This window comes from Rhinolophus ferrumequinum, chromosome 16 (genome assembly GCF_004115265.2).
Source record: "Rhinolophus ferrumequinum isolate MPI-CBG mRhiFer1 chromosome 16, mRhiFer1_v1.p, whole genome shotgun sequence".
NCBI classification, from domain to species: domain Eukaryota; kingdom Metazoa; phylum Chordata; class Mammalia; order Chiroptera; family Rhinolophidae; genus Rhinolophus; species Rhinolophus ferrumequinum.
Genome location: NC_046299.1, coordinates 12,253,054 through 12,280,265, shown reverse-complemented (window position 1 = coordinate 12,280,265; position 27,212 = coordinate 12,253,054). Strand labels below are relative to the sequence as shown.

Below are 27,212 nucleotides of genomic sequence, written 5' to 3'. Positions count from 1 at the left end.
AACCCCCCAGCCCACTGCATTTAAACCACGTCAGACCAGGCTTTGGGGAATTTATAAGCTGACCTCCATTTTGGCTGTTTCAAGAGTATATTTTAAAATAATAAATTTAAAAGCCCAACATATACACATCCCTACACCCCAATCCCTGTGACCTCTCGTTCTCAGACGAGCTGCTGACCCTCCACCCCTCGCTTAACACACTCTCTCCTCCCGGAACGCCCGGGGGCTCCCGGGACACCGAAGTCTACACTGGGTGTAAAGAAGGGTCTGGGGAACAACAGCCTGCAGTGGCCGATGACCATCAGGACGCTCAGGGCTTGTATTCGGGATCCTTGCTGATGTTCAAGTTCATTTCTCAGGGAAAACGAGTTTGAATCAAGTCTGGGTGAACCCAGCTGTCAAATCTGCAAACCCATCACACCAGACAATGAGCTGCGGAGGAGAGAAAAGAAACGATCACGTTGATCGAGGGGGGTTAATTGAAAAGGACATGGGCTTTTGTTGAAGTTTGAGGCTGGGGTGTGAGGGAGGGGAGAAAAGGAGGAGGAAAGAGAAGGAGGGGTGGATAGAGCTCCATTCAACCACACATCAGCCTGGCGCGCCCCTAGGCTGCGGTGGCGGCTCCTCTGCGTGCAGCGCATTGTTTAGAGTGTATCTGCGGCTGGATGTGCGCCCCAAGCCCTGAAGACATCCCGCCGATCAGCGCTCTTGTGGTCGTGTTCCTCGGGAGCAGGTACGAGGAGATTGATTCATCATCATCAAGTACCCCCGTCGACACAAACACACACACACACACACACACACACACACACACACACGTCACACCATACACCGAGTCCTCGTTCAGTGTATCAGTTTACACTTGGTTGTTGAGTAAACAAAGCAAACATATGTCACATTTTCGCGACAGATGGTTCAAACCAAGGGCTACTTAAGCTCTCTCTCTAGAAGTGGGAACAGTCTAATTACAAGATAGACCAAGCGGAAATGTGCTTAAATGTAAACGTTCCAATCAGTTCTTTACCTTAAAGAAGTTTATTCCCAATTTTTCACACACAAACCAGAGAAGTCCTGGGGAGGTGGCTTTAGTGAGAGAAGTGCCGAATTAAGAGTTCATCTGAAGACTGTTCTCCTCCATGGACAACCAAAACATAAAAAAAACCCTCTTTCATCAGTCCATTTTAAAAATGGAGGTGAATGACCCTTTGGAAATTCAGAAATTGGAATTTCAATTTTCAATGGATAATCTAGTACCTATCATTACTGTGGGAAGGTTGGATGACAATAAGATTTTATTTAAGGACGTCATCCACATCTGTTGTAAGCATTCTTTGTTAAGAAATGACTTTGTGCTACCCTAATATTCTACAAGCATCTGTTAAAGCAAAAATTTAACAGGGTGGGGGAAGGGTGGAATGGAAGTTCCCCAATATAAAATATGGGACTTCCTTTAAAATATTTATAGCATCAAGAATATTTCAGAACCATTCACATACACTTGTCCTCATGAAGCTCTTACTGATGATGAATAAACCACCACCTACTGTGACAGTGTTAGTGTTGTCCAATATAATAGTCAAGTGGTTATTTTAATGAAAATTAATTCAAATTAAATTTTAAAAATGCAGTCTAGTAGCACTAGCTACATTTCAAGTGCTCAATAGCCACATGTAGCTCATGGCTACCATATTGGATGGACAGCACAGATACAGAACATTTCTATTATCACAGAAAGTTCTATTGAACAGTGCTACCCTATGTGAAATTAATGTGTGCATATATAAAATTCTTAGAATAGTAGGATAGTGTAGGCATAAAGTGAGTTCTTTGTAAGCAGCAGCAGTAGTTCTTGTTGTGATGATGGTGATGACGATGATGATGATGGTGATGATGGTGATGATGATGATGGTGATGGTGATGATGGTAATGGTGATAGTGATGGTGATGATGGTGATGGTGGGGTGATGATGGTGATGGTGATGGTGGTGATAATGATGGTGATGATAGTGGCGATGATGGTGATGGTGATGATGATGGTGATGGTGATGATGGTGATGGTGATGGTGATGATGGTAATGGTGATAGTGGTGGTGATGATGGTGATGATGGGGTGATGATGGTGATGGTGATGGTGGTGATGATGGTGATGATGGTGGTGATGATGTAATGATGATGATGGTGATGGTGATGATGGTGACGGTGATGGTGGTGATGATGGTGATGATGGTGGTGATGATGATGATGATGATGATGAGTTGTTAATCTCTTGAGGAAGTTGAAGAATCCATGAAGACACAGCCTACTGCTGGTGTGTCCTCCACTCAGAAGGAGATGGGCAGGCAAAGAAGCCAAGAACAGGTGATTGGAAATGTCAAAAGTTGATCTCCCAAGAAGAGCTGAGCTGTATAAGAAAAAAAAATGTGGCCCTTACTCTACCCTAAAATTTCTTATAGCAGGAGATAATAAAAATTCACTGCTTTACAACTATATCTTCAAAAAGTGAGAGAAACGCATGGCTAGAAAGCTTTTGGAATGTGGAAGATAGAAATGCAGTGTGACTTACTGTATTAATATTATCTGTTTCCTTGGAGCTTATCTGTTCCCATGTGTACGGGATTGATCTCAGGATAAAAGGTGACATCGAACTATCAAATACTATTAATAATTATAAAAATTCATGCCATCTCCTGTGACATGTTTTCTCAGTAAGAAATTGGTTTTAATGCTACAAAATTAGGTTCAATCCATCCGTAAGCATGTGAAGTGAGCAATTTTCTTGCACTTCTTGATGTAAATGTATTTTCATAAGTTAACAGATGAGTCATGGTGAGAATGACAGTTTTATTCCATGCAATATTTTATCTCCTACACTCATTGCCTTGGCCCTATAGAATATAAGACAAAATACATTCATTATGTAAAATTATACTGCTCAAAAATCACTCAGGTTTCTTTAACTCAAACTAGTTCATCAAAGTATGTGATATTAGACAGTTTAACAAGCTTAATTCTGTAGCTATGCAAAACCAGCTTTTTTTCTGCCGCTGTGTCTTGGCCCAGGCTGCTCCATCTACCTAATATGTGCTTTCTCCTGATATTTGAAGACCCACCTCAGCTCTAAAGAGCCACTAAGGATAGCAAGGATTCCTTCAGTCAGAAAGAATGGTTCTCTGTAGTGGACTCTCATGGCCCCGTTGGAATCTTTATTACAGCTGTTGTGACATTGCATTGTGGTTACTTGCTATACGTGTCTCTTCAACTGGAAGAGGAGTTCCTTGAAGGCAGGAAATGTTCCATTTTGTGTGTGTGTGTGTGTGTCTCCAACATTTAGACTGATGACTGATACACAGTCACCCCAATAAATGTATATTGATTGCCTGAATAATGAGTAATGCTGTTCCTCATTTTCCTCTGACACAATAATTCTACTGAAAGGTTTACATAAAATCCCTTTGCTATATGAACAATACTAAATATAAGTACCTCATGTAATTACTGGTATTGCTTTCTAATAGTACTATCAAATAGGTATTATTCCTTTGGGGATTTGACGTTTACATTTTTTAAACAAAACCCATTATTGTAATAGAATGCTCTTTTTCTGGTTCACTTTCACAGTAACATATGACATATTTCATTTCTGGGAAACGATAGCTTGCCTTAGGTCATATTTTAAGGCATAAAGCCAGAGGCAGAGTTAACATTCCCACCTGAGGTTCTCTAATCATCTAGAAATGTGCTTCTCTCTGGGAGAAATGGATTTAGAACGACCAGATTACAACTACCCTAGAGACATCATCCTCAAAAGCACATTTTTTTAAAGCCAAATTTGACCCAAGAGTGTTAAAAATTCTTTTATAAACACACAAGACCTGGTGTAACCTTTTAGGAAAATGAGAGAATAGTGGTCATCCAAATCGGACGGCTGTTGTAAGGGTCTATGCGCTGACACAGATCTCACCTTCCAATGTGTACTCAAAATATTTGCCCTTTGGCGATACAGGAAGAGCCAGCTGCTCTCAGATTTCAGAGCCATTGTCCAAGCTGACTATGTTAAGATGCACCTTTTGAACATTATTTGCAAATGGCAGCTTCTTACTGTTTGCCAAGGTGCCTGACCCTTAGGAACCCATCTTAGGAAACCTCTCTTCCTCCTGGTTTTCAGGTAATTCTCATTTCTTAATACTCATAAGCCACTGCAAGGATTTTAGTGCATTTGTGAAACAATATTGCATTTTGTGAGCGTTGAAGTCATTTGTACTTTGGCCTTATGCCACAAAACGATTCAAGGTATGCAGCCCTGATGAAATAAAATGCCTGTCACGTCTTATTGCTTGGATATATGGCAAAAGATACCCCATCTTCAGGGGACTTGCAAGGCTTTCTTGGTGATTGCCAAAGGTGCTGGATTAAAAGCCTTTTACATTTCAGTCCTCCTTATCCAGAAAGGACAGCGTATGGCTGCACTAAGGAAACACCTTTTCTCTCCACCACTCTCCTAATAAGCCCTAACCCCTGTTCCAGAGGGACTGTTTCTTCCTAAGGGCAAGAGGGAAGCTTAATCCCCAGCTTTGTCCAGTAATTAGCCTCTCTTTCTCTGGAGGCAGCAAACACAGATGCCAATCCGGGTGAGCAGAATGAAAACAAGACAGAAAATACTGACTCATTTCTGCAGAAGCTTTTTAGCAGCCTTTAAGGCAGTAAAAACTTCTGACTCCTATTGATGCTCATTAGATCTGAAGTAGTGGGATGGAGCCTCTCCCAGCAGTGATGGAGCAGGGAAGCTGCACAGGCAACCAAAAACTTGGGAGTGAGTGGCTTGAAGGCCCTGACGGCAACAGTGAAAGGCTCAGTAGTGCAAAGGCCTTTGTCATTGCCACTTACCCAGGCATCTTTCGGTAAATGCCATGGAAATGCACTGTTTTCCAAAGCCCAAACTCTGGAAGCACAGTAGTATGAGCCCACTAAGACAATTCGCTTGTGGTTAATGATGATGTCCTCACCAGAACTAATTAAGCCAACGTTGCTTGTAGCACAAAGGATTTGGGGCCTGTTTTAAAGCATTTATTGTGACATCATTTAAAAGTCATTTCAAACTCATCCAAAACTGTTGCTCTGAAAACAAATGCAGTGTAATGTTCTTGGAGTTGCTGGTTTTATTTTCCCCTGTCAAAAATCTGACAAAAGTCAGTTGAAACTGTCAAGGAAAAAACATCACACAATATGAGGTTTTCCTCGAATTTGAAGTATAGACGGAATGACAAATCTCTTATATAGATTACTCTAGCACAAAAGTGAATTAGGATAGCCTGGGAGATACACCATAACAATAAGTAGATGAGGTTGTCCTTGACAGAGTTCATAAATTTGAGACCATGACAAAGAATTAAAATGAGATCAATTTGGTTTTGATCTGAATTATCTGTTAAGTTTAAAATACAGAAGGATCAATGAGATGAACATGTGTATGAGTGTTTCATCTATACACAATCTTATGAAGAGACACAAAGAGCTTCTCCGTTTCCCCTTGCTAGAGTATCTCTCGGTGAAAAGTCCCCTCTAACCTTCAATATTTTGTCTCAAGTGTCAGTAGAGATTCACCTGTATACTCTAAGAATTCATTGGCTGCTTGATTGATTCATGGACAGGTTGCTGTGGTGGATTTATTTATTTTCTTACACCTACCCAGTAGCCAGTACAAAGAATGCGGGTAAAAGATCTTGCCTAAGGTTAGACCTGAATGCTTCCTTCCCAATGGCACAGAATCCAGAGCACCGGCTAGGATTTTTCTCTCATCCTTCTACAGTAGCGCCTTTCAAATTACAGGCCATGCTCCATTCGTTAGTCACAAACACTTGTTTTATAAAATGTAAAAATATGAAAGTGCATCATCACACAAAGTCTGAGCAAATATTGTTTAAAAAAACTTTTAATTTCTCTATGTGTATGGAGCCTGCATTGAGTTGTCACGTAAAATGTCTTTCTTATTGTGTGTCATAGTTAAAATCTTTGAATACCACTACTTCATATTGAAATTCTCTGATTTTTATTCAGACATCTGGTCATCCAGAATAAAAACTCCTCTTGCCAGCCTCCAATGCAGCCAGTTGTGATCAGGTGACCAGGATCTGACGAATAAGATGTGACAGAAATGATGTGAAGAATCTCTGATGGGCACCCTTACTCTCCAATTTTCCAGGGTCTTCCATCCGGTTGCTTGGTGTGCTACGTTCATTTGACCAGGCAAGTGAGAATGGCAAATAGAGATGGCAGAGAGACAAGATAGAAGGGAGGGACCTGAATCCCAAGCTGACCTCCTGGAGCAAAGCTATCTGACCACCTTGGACCTTCCACCTTCATACTATTATGTGAGAGCCAAATAAACTTCTTATTTAAGCCACAGTTACATTGGGTCTCCAATACATGAGCTGATATGGTGGAACTAGTGCATCTAATTTCTAATGAAAGAACACAAAGAAAGGAAAATAAATTCAATTCAACAATTATTTACTGAGACTCTAACGTGGACCAGCCCTCTACTAGGTCACTGCGGGAAATACAGAAGAATGTTGGCTCTGAAGGAAAGTGGGATCTCACTGATGAGTGGCATATCTGATATAATCAAATAATATTGTAAGGAAGTATAAGATGAATTGTCAACATGAATGGAAATAAAAATAAGGCCCTATAGAGTCAGAAAAGATAGGTAAAAAAGTACAAAATAATGGATCCATAAACTTGAAAGAAAGGAAAAAGTAATAGAGTGGGAGGAAGATTCCTGAGATGTTTTCAGCTACTCTGAAGATCCGGAACGAAATGGAAGACCTCTAAAATGGAAGCTCTATGTCCCTTTATCTCGGTTCTCCCCATCCCAGCCCTGTATAGCATTCAACCAAGACTATCAGCAGGAGTCTCTGCTATGGCAAACTGGACCATCTACAGACTTGCTCCTATCTCCACACAGACGCATTCTCATTTGTCTAAAGCCCTATCACCGCCATGACAGACCAAAGGCCACAGGCTCCTTGGTTAGAACCTCATGTTGAACAGGACGCTATCTTTGTGGGAAGTCGTTCTGGATTTGGTGAGAATGGCTTCCTCACAGGGTCACAGCCATCCCACCCAGACACAGCTCCACTTTAGGAGGCATTGATCTCTGCCCTATTCCACAAGATTTTAATGAGGCTTCCAATATTTCTTTAGGTAATTTGCACTGCTAACGCTGTGGATATTACGGAATTTTGTTTTCTGCATACCAACTCAAAGCCATTTAACACTCTGGCCTCCCTGCTTGGAAGATGCATAACTTAGGGGTAACTTGCTGGCAAGGCAGGGCTATATGGAAAGGAAAAGTGTTATTTCAGCAGACTCACCACAGAGGTATGTGTTAATTAAGCTAATTGTGCCATCAGCGATGCAGATGATGACAGTAACCGCTCCCCATAATGGGGCTGGGTTATTGCCATCATTTATTAAACGTGCAGGTTTTCTTAAACGCAGTCACTTTCCCTTATTCTTTTAGCTCACGTGTGTGCGTGTGTGCGCACACACACACACACACACACACACACCACAATTTATAGCTCACCAACCTCTTCCACATAAATTCAATTACATTATTTGATTCTTATACCTACTCTGTGATGGAGAACAGTTATTTTCTCCATTGAGCAGATGAGAAAACTGAAGCTCAGAGCTGTCTAGTGACTTGCCCAAGGTCACCCGTCTTCTTAGTCAAGGAGCCAAGTTCTAAGTCCAGTGTCCCTTCCCATATGCCTCACTGTCTATTCAAGATTCATAATATTCTGAATGCCAAAAAACATATTTTTACATTCTACATCCCCTAGAACATTAGCTTAACAAGTGTTAAATACTAATTTACCTTTGAAAATGATTGATGAATTGGCTAATTGTTCCATTTATGAAATACCAAGGTAGTAACCTCGTATGGATTGATCAAGACCGAAAAAAACACAATCTGGATAAATAGTAATTTTGATACTTTGGAGTCACCTCAGAACCCCTCCCCTACATGCCGCTCCAAAATATTAGAAGAGGGTTGGCTTAACCTGAATTATTCTCAGTGTGATTACTGTGAAAACTAAGAAATGGCTAAGAATTTCAAGTCAGCTCAGCCTTTCAATGGACAAACTGAGACTTCTGTTAAATGCTACCCATTCCATGGTGAGAGGAATGCCCATTTAGGGGCTTCGAGACAGCTCCCTGTCCTACCAAAGTGATTCTCTACCTTGCAGGTTAGTGTCTGAGGGTCCATCTTTAAAGCTTTGATAGAATTAGCAGCTCCTGTCAAGACATCAACATCCTTGCAAGAGTTAACACAGAAGTGTTTTTGGTCAATTTCACTTGAGCCATGACCAAGTTTATAGTCCCTTGGTTGGAAGGAGAAAGGGCTACTGCACCCCCTGACATGATGTTCTAGAGGAGATAAGCATTGAGCTCCCCAAAAGAGACTCCCTTCAGGGCATTAGTTGGGTTGGGGGTTGGTGTGCAAGGGAGGACATCAGCCTTGACTAACAGTGCCCAAATGCTTGAATGTAAGCTTCTAAAAAAGGTGTGATTAACGCACTTTCACCTAATGCCTAAGCAAGTTGTAGAAGCAGAAAGAGAATGTTTCTTCACCAGATGGCTGAGACTGTGTGCCATCTTTTACAGGTGTTTTATGCAAGTAATCTTAAATTGTTGGGCAGAAGAAATGTGAATTCATTGACAAGTGCATCCACTCAGCATGAGTTGGAAAGACTGTTCAGAGAAGCTGATTTGTGCCTGAATTCATTATTGAGTTTTAGGAAACACACCGGTGGAAGTGTGCAGAAAAGAGCTAACACAGGAGGCCTGAAAATACTATCTATAGAAAGGCCTTCTTACAAGGTCGGCCCTTGGCTGGAGTCTGCAAACTTGAATTTCAGGAGGTTCCCATCATTTCCTGGTAAGAATGGATCACTGAGCCCAAATGGTTTGTGAAAATTGTGAAAACAATATGGTTTGTATTAAACACTCACTTTCTTTCTGGGAGTCCAGAATTTTGCTTCATGCTAGGAAGAGCGTGACTATATGACCAGCCCCCAACAGAAACCTTGGGTACCAAGTCTCTAATGAGCTTCTGTGGTAGACATTTCATATGTTGTCACAACTCCATGCTGAGGGAATTAACCTGGTCCTGTGTGATTCTTCTGGGAGGGGACTTTTGGAAGCGTACACAGGGTTTCCTTTGGACTTTGCCTTTTCCCTTTCTGATCTCGCTTTGTCTCCTTGCACTGTGATGAGTCACGGCTACGAGCACAACTAGATGCTGAGTTCTGTGAGCACTCCTAGGGAATCATCGAATGATGACTGTGGTGTATGGGGTCGTCTTGGGGACTTCCAACACAGAAATATTCTAAATGTAATTCATGAAAGTAACAGAGAGCAATATACATCATAAAGTTTTATGTTGGATCCATCAAGGCAGGAGTGGCTTCATGAGCATGAGACTCGTGCTGTCATCCAGAGCCCCATGGTTAGAAGGGCACTGGGCTTGGTTTAATGCTCTGTCACTCTTTTGAAATTCTGAATAATTTATGAGCAAGGGATCCTGAATTTTCATTTTTCATTGCGCACTGCAAATTATAAAATTGGTCCTGGGTCAAGGTGATACTTAGAGAAAAAAGAAGGGACCTTCTTGTCACCCCAAAGGCTTACTCTCTCACCACTGGCAGTTTTTCATTCAGCTTTCCACAGGGCCTGAAAGTCTACCAATTATAGATTCACTTTCTGGAGGAGAATGTCCCAGGAATGTTAAATGGCTGTTAGTTATAACTTTGGATGGACTTGTTTACTCATTCACTCACTGCATAATCTCCTCCTTAACCCTTAGCTGAGTTCCAAATCCTAGGTCAGCATTTCCCAAAATTTGTTCTTCAGATTACTAATTCCCATGGAATGCACAGGGGGTGGGTGGGGGGGAGAGTTTTGTTGTCAAATAAGTTTGAGATACTCTATCCCTTCTTGGAGATTTAGGGTATACATTAGCATATTAAAAACTCTGAAAGCTCTTGCACTAAAATAAGCTGTTTAACTTTGTAATAGTATCCAAGGGTTCTCATAACAAAGTGCTACAAACTGGGTGGGTTATATAATAGAAACATCTTGTCTCACAGTTCTGGAGGCTAAAAGTCCAATGTTGAGTTTTTATCATAGCAGCGTGGGTTCTTTCTGAGGGCTGTGAAGGAGATTCTCTTCCAGGCCTCTCTCCTTCTTCTAATGGTTTGCTGGCAACCTTTGGCATTGTAGATACATCACTCCAATCTCTGCCTTCATGTTCACATGGCATTCTCCGTGTGTGTGTGTGTGTGTGTGTGTGTGTGTAGGTGTCTGTGCTCAAATTTCCCCTTTTTATAAAGACACTAATCATACTGGATTAGAGCCCACCCTACTGACCGCATTTTTACTTCAGTATCTCAAAAAGACACTATTTGCAAATAAGGGCATATTCTGAGGTACTGCGTGGGGGTTAAGACTTCAACACATAAATTTGATGGGAGATAATTCAACCCATAACAGACTTTATCATCATTTCCCAATATGTTTAATTATTTGAGGGCCTAACTCCTATTAACATCCCATGGAACCAGTGATTTGTGGTATAGATGGAGAGGTTCTCGACTTGGTGAAGACAGGAAAGTCTGTGTGGCTGGATGACTGCAGTACAGCGTGGAGTAGAGGAGGCCTGGAGGATGTGACATGGCAGGGCGCCACGCCAATGAAGGAGATCGGGGCCAGAAACTGCCCTGGATTCTGCATTCTGGGCAAAGCAGATTTATCAGAGTTTCATCTAGAACTTTCCGGAGATTTTTAACCAGAGGAGTGACATTATTAAACGTGGCAGCAGTTTGGAGATGGGAAAGGGAGAGGCTGGAAGTAGGGAGACTAAAGAGGTGATTTCAAAGTCTAGGGGAGTGATGAACAAGAAGCCTGAAACAAGGCAGCCGCAGTGGCGAGAGAGAAGAGCTCCACTCAAAAGCTAATAAAACATAAAAGACAGACACATTCATATTCATATATATGTGCACATTAAAAAATATATACATATTCATATATATGGATGGATACATATGAATATATGTTTATTGCTACCTATATGAAGGATTTCAGAGGAGGCACCCTTGCCCTTTGAGCCTTTGCTCTGCCTGGCTGGTGGCACTCAGGTGAACAGTTTCCAGAGGGCTAGTCTGGGAGGTGTGCCAGGCTGGGAGGATCCTGTTTTGTCCCTATTCGTGGCCCTGACTGTGCCATGAATTTTAAGAGACAGATGAGGAAACAGGGTCCTACATGATCTGCCCCAGCCTCATCGTTCCTAAGCTCCAGACATATTAACCTTCTTTCTATTCAAACTCATAGCTTCGCCCTTGCTGGTCCCTTAGCCTGGCTCTTACCTTAGCCTCTCGTTTGTTTGGTTGAAGGTCTTGGCTTATAGACACTTCCTCCGGTAAGCCTCCTCTGTTCTCCCCTGCAATTCTCTCATCAGATTTGTAATCTCTTGTTTAATCTCTCTCTTTTCCTCTAGGCTGTAAGCTTCATGAAGGCAGGGAGTGCTCCTGCTGTACCCCAGGGCCTGGCACAGGGCCTGGCACACGTAGGCACTCTAAATATAAGTTGGGTGAATGAATGATTTACGATATAAAAAGGATCTGAAGCAATGTGATAAAGGAATGGTAAAAATAGATGAGGGACTAGATGATTTGATAGTTTAGAAGTCAGTATGGAACCCTCCCTTACCGAAATGACTTTTAAATTTGAAGCCAAAGTCAAATCCTAAAGGGTTTAGAGTAATTTAATCTTATCCAAAGAAACGTCCTTTCTTAGAAAAAAAAGGGGACCAAGATTTATTTTAAAAGCTTCATAGACATCAAATCACTTTCATAAAGAAAAAAAAAAACCAGAACCCTTTAGATGAATGCATTTGAGTAGAAATGGCCAGAAACATGTGGATTGCATTTCCCTTAAACTCTCTTGGGTTTGCAAATTGAAAAGAAGGGTCTGGAATAAAACGCATTTTCTATTTTCCTGAAGTCAGTATATTTGGGAAGAGCAATGTTTGAGAGGTTCAGGAAACTGAAAATATGTGTGGGTACTTGTTTAAGTACGGTTATTTCCAGTAGTACACTGTGGCTGATAAGAAAGAGGAAGTGGGCATTTAGCATCTGAAAAGAACCAATTCAAAAAAAAATTTTTTTTTCTGTGTAGCTTTCACACAAAAGAAATCTCCCTCTGCCTCGCCCCTTGACCACAATCAATATTTTTAGGGGATGAAGGCAGAAAGAGGAAAGAGTTTTTTCAGGCTTTTGTATGCGATTGAGCTGTAGAAACAGGATGAAGATTTTGCTAAATCTGTCCATTAAGTGCCTCTAAGTGCTTTTAAAACATGCCGTAGAGCAGAATGGAGGCCACAAGAAAGAGAAACTGGAAATTAAGGCTAAATTATTACATTTAAGTGTCTTGATAGTGGAAATGTCAGAAAAAAATAGCCGGAGTGATAAGCAGATAAAACTTCAGATGCTCCACTTAAATCTTACTTTGTTGAGCATCCCTAAAAGCTGAAAGTTGTTTGGGTTCTAAAATGGTTAAATTATATAATTTTTGTAGAGTGAGAATTTATTTTTCTTATGTATCAGTATCAATATATAGTCTTTTTCTAGATGTGCTAGATAAAAATTGAGTTAAAATATGCCAACCTAAATGCTTCATACAATTACCAGGCATTTCAATAATTTACCACATCAGTAGAAACTTACTTTCTAATTTAGATAATTTGAAGAACACTTTCACCATAAAATCAACAAGCTTAATTACATAGAGAAAAAAATGTCATGGAAAGGAGAAAACAATAAATTTTGACCAAGAAAATCAGTAAATTTGATATGGAGTAAATAATGTTTAGATAACATTCGTTTTTAATATTTAGAGATGACAATGAAGAGTCATCCATTTTTAGAACTGAAACTGTTAAAGCAAATTTATTTGTGTCTGAAAGGTGGACTACTAGAGCCCTCTAGCTGTTGGAAATAATTCTGTTCTCCTAGGTGTAGATAAATAACCTTACTGCAAAGGCAGTAAGTAGTCCTCCAAGAAACCTACTGGAAAATAATTAATAAAAGCGTACAGCATGATCTTCCACTATTGTCTTAAAATTTTGGTTGGTAGTAATGTTGACATTGTTGTGAGTAGGGTTTCCCAGCGGGACTTCCCTCCCGTTCTCGGGAATTTTTTTCGCTCTTCCATTCCTGAATCCCGAGAAAAGTTGGTAGGGAACTAGGGAAAATCGGCTCCTTGAACCCAGGTGGTTGGTAGTATCGGCTGTCACTGTGGAAACGATTCATCGTGGAGAACAGAAAGCAATTTATATCTCAGGATTCGAGATATAAGTTTTTCCCATAATTTATATCGAAAGCGAAAAAAATTCCTGAGAATGGGTGGGAATTTCTGCTTGGAAACTCTCGTTGTGAGCATCCACGGACATCTATCCTGGCCCTCCACACCCTGGAACTTCGTGACAGGTCAATTATAAGGATGCTTGTCACCACCCTTTCTCTTACTGTTTTGATTGGTTTGAACCAGATGGTCTGCCAAACCCAGAAGTAAAGTTGGCCAGGTCAAGATGGATGATTCCAGTTCTCTTTTCAGTAGAAGGAGAGTCTGTCCTAGGAATCTGAGATACCCTGGGCCTTGGGATGGATTAGGGGATACAAACACGTGGCCCATGGACAAGCGTGTTCTGTTTAGTTTGCACAGAGCTTTAAAAACCTTGAAATAACCAGGTGACTTTTACAAACTGAGAAATTTCAGATAAAAATCCATATGTCCTTGAAAAATCAAAAGATCTGGTAGCTTTGGGCCTGGGTACCCTTACAGCAACCTGCTTCATATGGAATATACAAATCCAGTTCTCCAAAGTTCCCATCACTTCCTATTGGATTAATAAAACCAGCATGCTGAATGCAATTACTTTATCTGCTTAGAGCCTACAGGCGTGTGAGTCTGTAACTCCCGGTTGAAACCCTGAATAATTATACCCTTCCTCCTCCTAGTAATCATCATCGTAATAAAGCAGCTTCTGGTGATTGAACACTTACATGAATCAGGCATGGTGGGAGGTCCTTTATGTGTATTATCTCAAATCTTTATATCAACCACTCAAGATAATTATTATACTTATTTTACAAACAAGGAATGGGAGACTCATGTCCAAATAAAGTAATTCAATCAACATATAATGAGGGCCAGTCTGAGCCAGGTATTATGCTAAACACCGGGGGGGGGGGGGCAGAACTGAACAAGATAGCACGGTCCCTGCCCTCATGAAGCTTCCTATTGAATGATAAGCATGGTCACAAAGTAAAACTACAGGTCTCTATAGAGGGATTTAATGTGGTCTGTATCAGTAGTCTCGATGTTTTATATCAGAATCATCTGGAGAGCTTGCAGGTTCTTATTGCATTCCTAGATCTTTCTCTCATTTTTTGTATTTAATAGGCCAGGGTCAAAGCCAGGCATCTGCTCCATTTTTTGTTTTGTTTTGTTGTGGTAAAGTACAGGTAACAAAATATTTACCATTTTAATATTTCACATTTGCAAATGCACAGTTCAACTGCATTAATGCATTCACGTAGTTGTACAACTATCTAATGTTCCGTCTATCTCCAGAACAGTTTTCATCTTCCCAATCTGAAACTCATGATAATCCCCCATTTTCCCCACTCCCTCCAGAAGTGCAATGTCCTCAACGTTCATCCACGATATAGCATGCATCAGAATTTCCTTTCCTTTTGAGGCTGAACGATATTCCATTGTATACATATAGCATATTTTGTTTATCCATGTATTTGTTGATGGACACTTGGGTTGCTTCCACCTTTTGTCTATGGTGAATAATGCTGCTACGAACATGGGCGTGCAAGGGTCTGTTTGCGTAGGAATCTGCACTTTGACCAATAACCCAGGTGAACCTAATACAGGTGGGTCATGAGCCAGACTTTGAAAAAATGTTAGTCTAGGGGTCAGGGAAAGCCACTCTGAGAAGCTGACATTCAAACTGAGTCTCAAAGCATGAGTGAGAGTTGATCAAGTGAAGAGGAGGTGACAGCAAAGACCCTGTCAACCTGGAAGTGTGAACTCTCACCTTCACCTGAAATGCTGAGATACTGGAATTGCCACAAGAACATTCATCAGCACTGAGGACTGTAAATGGGTGTCATTACTTGGTTGAGTACCTAGAACAAGAGTTATTAACCAATCATTCCTTTAACAAATATTTGTTAAGTGCCTTCTGTAAGCCAGGCATCTTGCTAGGTACAAGAAATATCATGGGGTTATTCATCTGTTTGCTTACAATGAGCCAGGTCCTGTGCTGGGTGCTGAAAAGTCACAGGAAATCGCTGCTGTGTATAATTTTGTTAAGTGTTTCACAAAATCTATCTATATATATTAATTATCAATGGGTTCCCTCCATGCTGATCCCTGGGAATGTCAAAGAATTGTTTAATACTTAAATACCTATTTGTAAAGCCCTGGGCTGATGACATCAATTTTTTTTTTTAACTTAGCCGTGATTTCTGGGTTTTTGAGATGTTATTTATTTCAATCATTAACCCATCCTTTTGTTATTGATGAAATATTTGTATTGATTTCTTGGTTTTCGCATTTCAGAATGACTCTCACAATTACTAGAGTTGACCAATGCTACATCCTGACACATTGATTAGAAAGCTGTAGTTCTTTGAGAGGGAAAACAGAGAAAGTCTTTCATGGCTAAATTACATTTAAAAGATCTGATATTATTTTTTTTAAATGCGTGGTGGAACATAATTTTTTAAATGCTTGCGTCAGAGATACAAGTTTTACGCTGCAGGAGTCTCAAAGAAATTCAGGATGGTGCTTTTTGAATACTTAAATCACTTAATTTGGATGATATGTATCATACTCTACCTTGTATTATAGGTAATTGTGTATATTTATGATTTTACCTTACCAGATTGCAAGTTTCTTGAAGGTAGGAACTATTTCTTAATCGTCTTCTAGTAGCTCTCAGCTACAACACTGAGTAACTCACAGCACTGAACAACTCACAATATATTATGTGCTGGATACTTCCCAAATAGAGATCCAATGAAAATTCAATGAATGAACGAATAAATGAACACAATTCACAAAACAGCAATTTGGAAAGAAGCATAAATGGGTTACTATTTGCTTAAAATTAACGCATTTATGTGTTAGAGAAGGTAGGCAGCAAAACAACTATGAAACAAAATGTTGCAAATAAAAGCTTCCCCTCCCTTCTGTTCTTGTTTTGTTTTGTTTTGTGTTTTTGTTTCTTTGTTTGTTTTTGGTTTTGGTTTTTTTTTTTTTTTTGCTTTTAGAGAAGAGCTGTTATCTCAGGAAGCGTGTGGCTTATCCTTCAAAAAGTGCCCTTCTCAGAAATGGGGATACTGTCTAGAACAGGGGTGTCCAAACTTTTTTCAACGTTTTTCACCAAGGGCCACATGCAGTAAAATACACAAACAGCCGGGCCACTCACTCGAGGTGAAGTACGTATTGCCTCACCTGGTTTATTTAAGTAAACGAAATATATTTTTGGAATTTGCTGCGGGCCAATTAACAATGAATTGTGGGCCGCAGTTGGCCGCAGTTTGGACACCCCTGGTCTAGAAGGACAAACCAGACTAAGCATCAGACCAAGGGAAGTTGAGGATCCCACACTGCCTGGAATAAAGGGACTGCTCAGAGTGAGTGATAGGATATAAGAGAGCAAATAGACACATTTGGTAGTCTGTGCATCCAAGAATCCAGTGGCCCAGACTGACACATGATCAATGCTTTAGCCGGGAAAGGGTCAGGAGAGAGAAAGGAAAGAGAGGAAGTTTTAACTTCAGGTTTGAAAGCCTCTTTCCCCTCTATCCCAGAGAGACAAAGAAAAATAAATCAAGCAGTCATATATAATGAAATATTATTCAGCCTTTTAAAAGGAGGAAATCCTGTAATTTTCAACAAAATGGATAGACCTGGAAGACATCATGCTAAGTGAAATACGCCAGGTACAGAAAGACAAATACTGCATGATGTCACTTATATGTGGATTCTTAAAAACTCAAGTTTATAGGAGCAAAGAGTAGAATGGTAGTTACCAGAGGCTGGATGGTGAGGGAAATGGGGAAATGTTGGTTAAAAGGTATAACGTCTCAATTATGCAGATCTAAGGTACAGCATGCTGACTATAGTCATTAAGACTGTAGTATATACTTGAAATTTGTTGACAGTAGATCTTAAATGTTCTCACCACAAAAAAAAAAGAGAGGAAAAACTATAGCTAATAAGTGAAACAGTCAGTAAAACAAAGATTGAGCCTCAAAATATTATTTTAAGTGACATTGAAACACCTTCTTTTGATATAACTCTTTCTAAAAAAATTTTCATAGTTGGCCATTTTCAAGGGAAAATTTCCTCGTAATCAAAGTTGTTTATGTTGAAGTTCACATATACCTCCTTATCTCCCATCTGGTATGTGTAAGAATTAACATGTCCCAGGTATTGCTCTACTGGTTTTAATGGGAGTTCAAGAAAAATCTTCAATCTGTGTATTTGTGTAGATTCTTGCTAAGTGGCTTCGTAGGCATTTCACTCAACTGCCTGATGATTCCCAAATTTCTGGCCCACATTTAACCAGAACCTTACTTTTAAATAAACTTTAATTGAGGCCAAACTCTTTGTAAACCGGGGGAGGCTGAATTAGTAAAATGGGGGGGAGAATCTAAGAAGTCAGGATTTGGGATCCAAGAGAGAATTTGGAAAGACAGAGGGAAGAGTTTGCAAATTCCTCCAGTTCTCTCCAAACACGCAAATGAATGGGTCGTGCTAGCTGACATACGGTAACTGAAACCATATTGTTTCTGGAGAGAATAATGCTTATACATTTTTAAATCCTGTCTTCTCCTGGGGATGACTTAGGGAGTCTGAGCAGAAGGGGTTCAGTGTATGTCAGCAAATCAAAATCAAGTGTGTACGCTTTCTCTCAGCTTGTTCTGGGCTGTGTCTTATGAAGCTGGGAATAAAGCCGGAAACTCCCATCTACCGTCTGACCCTGTCTCATATATCATTCCTGGGAAGCTCACTGGCTCTGAGAAAAACGTTAATCCTCTTTTTGGAAAACTTGGGAGTTATTAACATATGGAAATGACCATGTGCAGCAATGACAGTAATTTCTTGCTTCTAAAAGAACACAATCTGAGGTAAACCCCAGTCTCCAGAACACTGTGCTCTGGAGAAAACCTACACCCTGGCAGACATCTGGTCCTTTTAGTCACTTCTCAATACCTGGCATGTTAGAGAAGCTCCATACATGTTTGTGGAATGAATGCAATGATACCATGCAGATAAGCATATAATTAGGAAGAGCTTTCTAATTCATAAAGCAAGCAGCTGTCCACGTGATTACCCAACATAAAATTGTTAATTACTCAGCCCTTTGGATTAATTCAATGTTGCCAACCATGTACTGTTTTTATTAGGTTGAATCATATGAAATTGCAAACACTTGACCATTTTTGATCTCCCCTCGGGCACTTTAATATGATTCACTCTAATATTCTAATTATCATCATAATAGTGGTGGGCTGAACCATGTGAGATTGCTATTTTTGTAGGTCCAACGCTGCTGACTACCAACAATTTCATACAGTTCAACTATAGTACTAATACCCACCTATTTAGGTATTATATAATCATTCGTCATTTAATATCAGTAACAGCTATGACCACCTATCGAGTATCTACCAGGTGCACACTTTGCGAGGTAGTTTATATACACTATTCCATGTCATCTTATGAGGTAGGTTCTAATATTATCCCTCAACTTATTCAAATACTCCAGGAAGTAGTAAGACACTAAGCGGTCAGTCACTTTCACCCCATGAGATCAGTTTACGATCCGGCCTAGCAGCATGCTTTCAGGCACATGAGGATTGGAGGTTGAGGCCACAACCTTACAGGACAACAAGTTCAGTGAGGCAGGGGCTTGGGGCTCAGTCTCCAATTCCAGCTGACTGTTTATGGAACACACGTGAGCTTCATACACGGTTTCCAATTGGTCCTGAGGCCACAGCTATGCCCTGGGAAAGGTAGTACGTACCCTGATGGGAGAGCAGTCACACACACACACACACATACACATACACACTTACAAACAGAGAGGAGCTCCACAGACGGGGCACGGAGAGTGAAGCAGGCCACACGCCCATTGTGCCCCGGCAGTCCTGATTTACGTCTGCGGTCCTAGCATAATTATTAAATGTCCTCCATATCACCTTTAATAACAGAGCCAGAACTAGGGGGATGAGGCGAGTGGGGTATTCACCTAGGGTGCACAATTTAAGGGTCACCAAAACACTCAGTAATCAAGATAAATCCTATGTTAAGGCAATATTTTTAAAAATCTAAATTAATACAAAAAAAATCCGTGACTAACAAAATGCCAAGCTTTTAAATAAAAGAAGCATCAGTATTCGTGATTTCTCCACATGACTCTGTTCTAAAGCATCTCAGTTGGAACAATAAACGATATGGTGACCTTAACTTGATAAAATACTTGATAAAATAATGACTGATGCTCCTTGGCGATTCCTACCTGCCAAGTACTGGTCTAAATGTTCTACACATATTAACTATGAGACAAATATTGTTATGACCCCATTTACAGCTAAGGACACTGAGGCTTGGAAGTTTTAGCAGTTTGTTAGGAGGTGGAGGGCCAAGTGTGGAATCCAGGCAGTCTGGCTCTAAAGTCCAGCATCATGACACTATGCCATGTCTCAGAGAGAGTTCCACAAATGTCGCTACTATGCATGTTATTATAAATAATAAAGAATGAGAGGACCTACTGGGAAAGGGAGGTGGGAGGACAGGAAAATGAGCTTTACCTAGTTCTCAGTTTGGACTAAGTACAGCCCGGAATACAGCTGTTAGACAACGGTAATTTAACCTTTTTGAGCCTCTGCTTCCTGTCAAATGAAAAGATTGGACTCTAAGGTCTCTTTCAGTTCCAAATAATAGGCTTTTATTCTATGATTCCTCATTACTATATAGCATATCTCACCAGTCCTCCAAAGGACTTTTTTTCCCCTTCCATTTTCAGTTTCCTCTCTGCTCATCTTTGGTCCTCCCTCCATATGGTTTTTTCCTTGGTGATCTCATCCAACAACTTCAACTCTCACCTCTCTATGGCTGACTCCCAAATCTTTATCTAGCCTCTCTCCCGACCACATTTCCAGCTGTCTGCTGGGCTCTGCTCCTAAATCTCACACCGGAAACTTGAAGTCAATATGTCCAGAATTGAATTTATCACTTCCCACCATCCTCTCTTTCCCCAGGTTCAACCCCTCCCCTTGTCTCTTGTACCCTCACTCAGGCAGTTGCCGAGACCTGACCGTCTTTCGTCTGCCATGTCTCTTGTATTGCTCCCTTACTCTCCATTCCAACTGCCCTCACCCTAGTGAGCCCTTCACCACCTTGGACATTACTCCTGGATATCTTCCTCCAGGCAGCCCCAATCCTCATGTACAAGAAGAACGGTGCTGGATGACCTTCCCAGACTCTAACTAGGATCCTGGTTCTCCTACCCTAGAACCATTAGTGGCCTTCTAGTGTCTGCAGTGGAAAGTTCTAATTCTGTTTTTGTCATTTAAGACCTGACCTGACAAAGTTTGCTGCAATCTGCTTTTCCAGTCTTCTCTTCCACTTCTGCACTGTATATATTTTACACATCATGTATACTAGACAATGTTTCCTGAGTACTTTATATGTTTTCCTACCTTTTGCTTATAGGATTCCCTTTGCTTCGTGTCCTTCCCTCAATCTCTCTTTGCCCATCCTTCAAGATTCAGCTCAAATGCCCCCTCCTTTATGAAGTCTTCTCAAATTCCCTAGTACAGAAATCATCTTTCCCTCTTATACATATTCATAGCTCTTTATCTCTGCCAGTTCTTATCTCCTCCTATATTGTCTTAAAGTTCTGTATATTCACTTTTCTATCCCACCATACTAGAGGCAACTTAGTTGCAAGGGCCATGTCTGTCACTTCCCTCACCCCGCACCCGTTCCATAGTACCTATCACATCTCACAGGAGGTGCCTGATAAAAATGCGAGCACTAAATTGCCTGATGTAATTTTTTAAAAAATTATCATGTCTGCAAAAGCAGTAACTGACCTATACTTTTGAATGAGTGAAAGGACAGAATCTAGTTTCACTCTGTCTCCCAGAAGGTAATTATCCTCTCTGAAGAGTGTTCCTCTCTTGCTGGCGGCAATCCTTCAGGCACAAACCTGCCTGCCCAGCCTAAACCCTGAATCCCTTTTAACAGCTTGAGAGCAACTCATCATTTCCTGTGAGGAGTCTGAAGTCTTCCTTCTTCTTCCCGAAGATGCTCCCCAGATTTTTGGGTGGCAGCTCTTTGATTTTTTTTCTTCCTAGGTGTGCTGAACTCCAGTGTTCCTTATAAGGGTCATTACTCAGCTATTTCAAACCCCAAAACTATCACTGTGTGATGTGCTTGGGGTGATATGTTCTGGGAGTGCAGAGAAGGGTTTCGAGATCAGCTGCTCTTGTGATTACTGACAACACTGGTGACACTTAGAAATGGCTAAAGATAACATTCCACACTACATTTCTATTTGGGTTAAGATCAAACACAAGAAATGAGTTACAAAGACCAATAAAGAAGAGCTGATTGCAAAAGGTCATTCATACTTAATCTAAAAGATATTTTTTAAAAACTTCATTTCCTGCTCGAGTTGGTCCTTGAACTAACAATTGATTATGGAATTTTAATTTAATATTACAGCATATGTTGTCTTTCTGAATTTAAAAATGCATGACTTATTCCAAAATGTTTTCAAGTTCCATAGAAGAATATTCTCACCAAAATAAGGTCATTGGTGGTAGTATATATAATAAATTTACAATTTCTGAAAAACTGAATCAATATATACAATTAATATTGCAAATAAACGTCAAAATGATATACTTCCCACCATGTAAATGAACTCTGTTTCACACATAAATGTGCTCTGTGGCAATGGTTCAAAATCCTTTTTCTTCAACAGTAAGCAGATTGAATGAAATAAAAAATGATGTGCCAGGACTTAAAGGTACAAATGGTACAAATTTCAAATTATTGATTGCTGACTGCGCTTACAGACATCAAACAATACTTTTTCAGGCAGCTATAATAGTCCACTTCAATGGAGACATGATATATTACAGGAAAATTGAAAATGTGAGGACTATTTGACTGGTCAATGGTCATTTTAAATTATTAAGGTTTTAGGTTTTATATTGTTTTTAGGTTATAGAAAAAACAATACAAACTAGGAGGAAGCTCATCAATGTCAAACCTTCTATACCACGCACCTTTTTTATAGTTTAAAAAGTACTGAGATATCCAGTTAGAATATGAACTCACAGTGTGTTAGGAGAAGTGCACATTTGGGTAGAATCCATAGGCAGTGACAGCCCTTAATGGAAACTCTCGCAGGCCAAAGTGCCCTCGGCGTTCCCCTGATCTGTCTCTTGCTTCAACTCTTGTTTCAACAGAATTTAGACAGAACAGACCCAGAGACACCCCTTCTTCCAGCATCTGACCACCCTCCAACCTCTTTTCCACTCTCAACCTTCAAAAACCAACTCAGCCATCCTTAGTCTCTGAGACCAGCCAACACTGTGTTTTTGAGCTTAACCCCTTATTGCCAAGCAACCACGAGGTCCCATGTTCGTCAGAATGATTCTACCATGGTGGAGGCCGCCGTCAACTGCCCGGTCACCCTGCATCTGCAGGACTCCTGCACCTGCCTCTCTCTGGGCTTCTATTTCAGCCACAACTACCATGTGGCTCTAGAGGGCATGGGTCACTTCTTCCATGAGTTGGCTGCAGAGAAGCGCGTAGGTACCAAGTCTCTCTTGAAGATATAAAACCAGCGCGGTGGCCACACCCTCTTCCAGGACCTGTAGAATCCTTCCCAAGGGAAGTGGGGTAAAACTCAGGATGCCATGGAAGCTGCCACGGTTGTGGAAAAGAACCTAAAACAGGCCCTTTCAGATCTGCATGCCCTGGATTCTGCCGCACAGACCCCATCTCTGTGACTTCCTGGAGAACCACTTCCTGGATGAGGAGGTGAAACTCATCAAGAAGATGGGCGAACACCTGACTACCCTCTGCAGGCTGGCCAGCTCTCAGGCTGGGCTGGGTAATTATCTCTTTGAAAGTCTCACCTTCAACCACAAGTAGGAGCCTTTGGAGCCCAGAGGCCTTTGAGGGCCCAGCTACATCCCCCTGGCATTGGGCTTCTGCCTGAGGCTCTTCCACCCTGCAGACCTCTCCCATGCTGTGGACCAAATTGAAACAACAAAGCTTTTAGCAGCAAAAGAAAAAGGAAAGAAAGAAAGAGAGAAAGAGAGAAAAGAAAGAAAAGAAAGAAATTCTAGCAGGCCAAAGTAATCACTCTTAAGGGGCCCGGAACGTATTTATGTAGGCAAGAAATTTTATCAGGAAGTAACTTCTGCTGTGTAAGTGAGACATGCTCTCATAGAGTCTGAATCTGAACTCTCTCAACCCACTCACTTCTTTTCAATAATCGTTAGGTAACATCGTCCCAAAAGTAACTAAGAAATCAAGCCAATGGCCCCGCATCATTGCACTTGAAGTGAGTGCTCTTTCCATAACCTGGAAATGGGAAGCAGATTTGTGTATTATAAAAATCAACTGGTCAGAACTCCTTCAGTTGTAAGTGACAGAAACCAAACTCAAGCTAGCTTAGGCCAAAAAGGTAATTTATTGTCACATATTATTAGACAGCTCAAGCAAGGTTGGATCCAGGGATTCAGATGATGTCATCAGGAGTATGTCTGTTGCTCTCCATCTCTCAGCTGTTCGTCCTCTGGAATAGATTCAATTCCCAAATTGACTATAACCACCTGGAAGGCCCAACAGTCAGGGCTGATGAAAGAAGGAGGAGGAGGAGGTTTTTTCCCAGAGGCTCCCATAAGGGTAAACTGGTCAAAAAATTTTACACTGGTTTTGTATTGATCGGTACACTGAGGCCCAGAGCACTCTTCTGAGTCTCTTACCTCATAACAGGTACTCTCGTCTACCCTCCACACACACACACTCCCAACTCTGTCCCCTTGTATTGGTCCAGCTCATGGGCTTCCATGACGATTTCACAAGACAAGACCCTCTATCTGTCTCTGTCTTTGTTTCTCATTCTCTTTTTCTTCTCTCCACCCACCAGGCCCCTCCCAATCCATATCAAACTTTAACACAGGACACCAACTGGTCCTGCTAAGGTACACTCTGGCCAGTCACTGTGCCCAGGGGGATGGATGTCCTGATGTCCCTAGGGCATGCCCATTCCCATGGGAACGGGATCAAATCTTGACGGACAGACGCACCGATTACATGTGCAATTGGAGTGAGGGAAGCAGTCTGCAAAAGGAAGTGTTCTACCACACACAATTAAGAAATACACTCCACTTCAACCACCGAAATCACTGCGAAGCATCAGGATTTGTTGTGTTATGTGATTTTCCCTGATCTCAGTTTTCTGATTCAGTTGAGTCCCATAAAGCCAGTTGAAATAATTCCAATATGGAAATCTGTCATTGGTAGCTGAATGAGGAAAGGAAAACTTGTTTGTACCTCATGCTGGGGCCCTGGACATCCTGACCAAAAATGTGTTGCTCAAAACATGTACACACGTGCCTAGGCTTCAAATGTGGACATGACACCAGGACACGCAGTAGTGAAGCTGCTTACTGCAGGAAACAAGGTGCGGCATTTGACAATTCTCTCCCCTTGGAATCTGGCTAAGGGGGTGACTATTGCTATTTCTGGTGCAAATTGGGTCAAATAAAAAGGTACTATGCACTTCTTATATACCAGGCATTATGGGGACGTATTAGTGAATTTTTAAAAGATTCCCTGCCTTCAGAAAAATCACAGGTTTTAGGGAAACACAGGAAAGCAAGCAGCTAACAAGCACAATGTGATTAGTGTTATGAGAATGGTATAATGAAGTGTTACGGGAACAAAGAGGAAAAGGTGATTAATTTTGCTGGGGATGGAAGGAATGAGCAGTAATCAGGGAAGTGGGGAGAGAGGGGTGTCACTAGAGGTATCTCAGGGGAGGTGACATCTGACCAGAAGAATGAGTGGGAGTGTGATAACTTAGGAGAAGGATAACAGCATTTTAGGCAGAGGAAATGGCAACAGGAGGATGGACGAAATCAATCCGACATCTCTCTAATAGTTGCTGGCCAAGCTTCCACAGCTAGCACAAGGGGGAAGATTGAAGCAATTATTGAGAAAACCTTCTCAATCTTTCCTTTCCTCCTAGCTGTGGAAATTTGTCCATTGCTGCATTTTTGTAAGAGAAAGAGTCTTGATTCCAGGGACCACACAATGTTAAGTGATAGAAAACACATTTTTTAGACAGAATAGAAAAAAAAAAAAAAAACAGAGCACCTGAATTCAGCTGGGGAAAACTGGACTTTATAAGAAAGGAAAATGAAAAACTTTCTTCTCTGTTCTGTCTCTTTCCATTCTTCCCTCTTCCATTTTTTTTTTGGGGGGGGGGAGGCTGGACCAGTTTTACTTCAGAGAGCAAATCCACTGAGCAAAAACCATGTGTCTATATGCAATTGATGCCTTGTGAAAACTTAATAGTTATAGCAGGATGTGCTAATTACTCAAATAATTTTTCAAGAATTTACTAACATAAATATCAAATTAAAGAGCAATCCAGGAATTGATTCCTATGCCCTCTCTTCCATTATCTTGTCTCCCCAAATACCTGGGTAGCTTATTAGCATTCAACACATCTTTTGAAGATTAAATCGCATTAAATTTTTGCCTTGCTAGGAAAGAGATTACAAATTTATGTGAAAACAAGTCTTTGGTAGAAATGTATGCAGAAATGTGAAGGGGGTGAAATTCTGGCTAAAAGTCCACAAAATGCACCACAAACGAACAGAAACCGAATGGACCTTGCAGTTTGAGTTTCCGCACCACGATGTATTAACTGTGTGACTTTAGACAAATTTCTTAATCTCCGTAGACCTCAGTTTTAAAATAGGAATAAGGGCAATATTATTCAATGTATATAGAGTTTTTGAACATCAAAAGGGACAATCCATGAAAAAAAATATTTTACACAGTACCTGGCACACAGGATTATATTGAAATCAACAGAAACTACAAAGAAAATGCCCCCAGAAGTAGTACTGACCACAGAAGCAAACATTACATCAAGATTCTAATCTGGTACCATTTACCTCAACTGTTTGTCTCTTCATCAAGGTGTTACATTAACAACATTTGGGAACTGTCATTATGATATTGATCCATATTGGATATCACCAGAAGGCCAAGGGATGACCTTCAGTGCTTTTTACCCTCCTGTTATTTGCCAAGAGGAAAGAGAAGGGCACTGGACTCCTTCACTGAAAACCTAGGCCATTTGGCACCACATGAGTTGGATTATAGTGAGAGAAGGAGGAGGTCCTAACGAGATGTTAACACTGAGCCCAAAAGGCCATGACACAAAGCCTTTCCCCTCCCCCATGTCAGAACTTTCTCTTGTTATGTGAAAATTCCCTTCAAAAACAGCATGTCACTTTATGGGAATTAAGTCTTAAAATTTGTTAATTTGTAACCTTTGAGCTGCATACTTTCTAGAAGACAGAAGGAAGCATAAGCTTCTCACTGAAGTGCCGTGTGGGTAACAGCGGAGTTGTCTATAGTTCAAAAATGAGTATGAATGTTCCCTTTATGTTACAAATAGGAAGTAGGTACATAATTCAGTGCCGCGTGCCTTAAAATATATTTGCCTATTGGACTCTTGACTTGGAATTCATATCTTACAAAGGAGCTGAAATATGAATTCTCGTGGAAACAAGTCATGAAAAAATTTCACTTGGCTGTATGATAACTAGACCTTTTTGTACCTTACTTTTATAGTTAACTGCTTTGAAACATTGTAATGCATCTTATTTAATATACAAAGAAAAAAATTATGACTGATTGAAGATATCAAATTGAAAATAAACATGTGAACAAGAGTACTTAGGCCTATACACTTTGTGGCAGAATTTCCCATGACTTCATTCACA

The 27,212-nt window shown here is 40.7% G+C and overlaps 1 pseudogene; it reads left to right on the top strand.

The window, feature by feature from the left end:
* Window positions 1–665: 665 nt before the first annotated feature.
* On the top strand, window positions 666–23,331 carry LOC117036314 (ferritin light chain-like; annotated as a pseudogene).
* Window positions 23,332–27,212: the final 3,881 nt, after the last annotated feature.